The sequence below is a fragment of the Varanus komodoensis genome, unplaced genomic scaffold, assembly GCF_004798865.1.
Source record: "Varanus komodoensis strain SLA01 unplaced genomic scaffold, ASM479886v1 scaffold2484, whole genome shotgun sequence".
In the NCBI taxonomy this organism is placed as follows: Eukaryota; Metazoa; Chordata; class Lepidosauria; order Squamata; family Varanidae; genus Varanus; species Varanus komodoensis.
The window spans coordinates 6,505-7,003 of NW_025335659.1; positions in this window are offsets into that span (position 1 = coordinate 6,505).

The window sequence follows — 499 nt, forward strand, 5'->3', positions numbered from 1 at the left end:
ATGGGAAGAAATGTTTAGGTGTGCAAAAAAACCAACTCTAGGAGGGTTTTCAAAAATCGCATTGTTTTCAAAGGAACAATCGCACTATATTAGGTAAGGGATTGTCACCAGACTAGGGTTAGGGTCAGAAAAACCAGGTGTCCTGCCACGATTTTGAAGGTCGCATTGGCTTTGGAATGGGACGAAATGTTGAGCTGTGCAAAAAAAACAACTCTGGGAGGGTTTTTAAAAAATCGCATTGTTTTCAATGGAACAATCGCCCTATATTAGGGTTAGGGATTTTCACCAGGCTAGGGTTAGGGTTGGAAATCCAAGGTGTCCAGGCACGATTTTGATGGTTAAATTGGGTTTGGAATGGGACGAAATGTTGAGCTGTGCAAAAAACCAACTCTGGGAGGGTTTTTAAAAAGTCGCATTGTTTTCAGTGGGACAATCCCCCTATATTAGGGTTAGGGATTTTCTCCAGACTAGGGTTAGGGTTAGAAAAACTAGTTCTCCC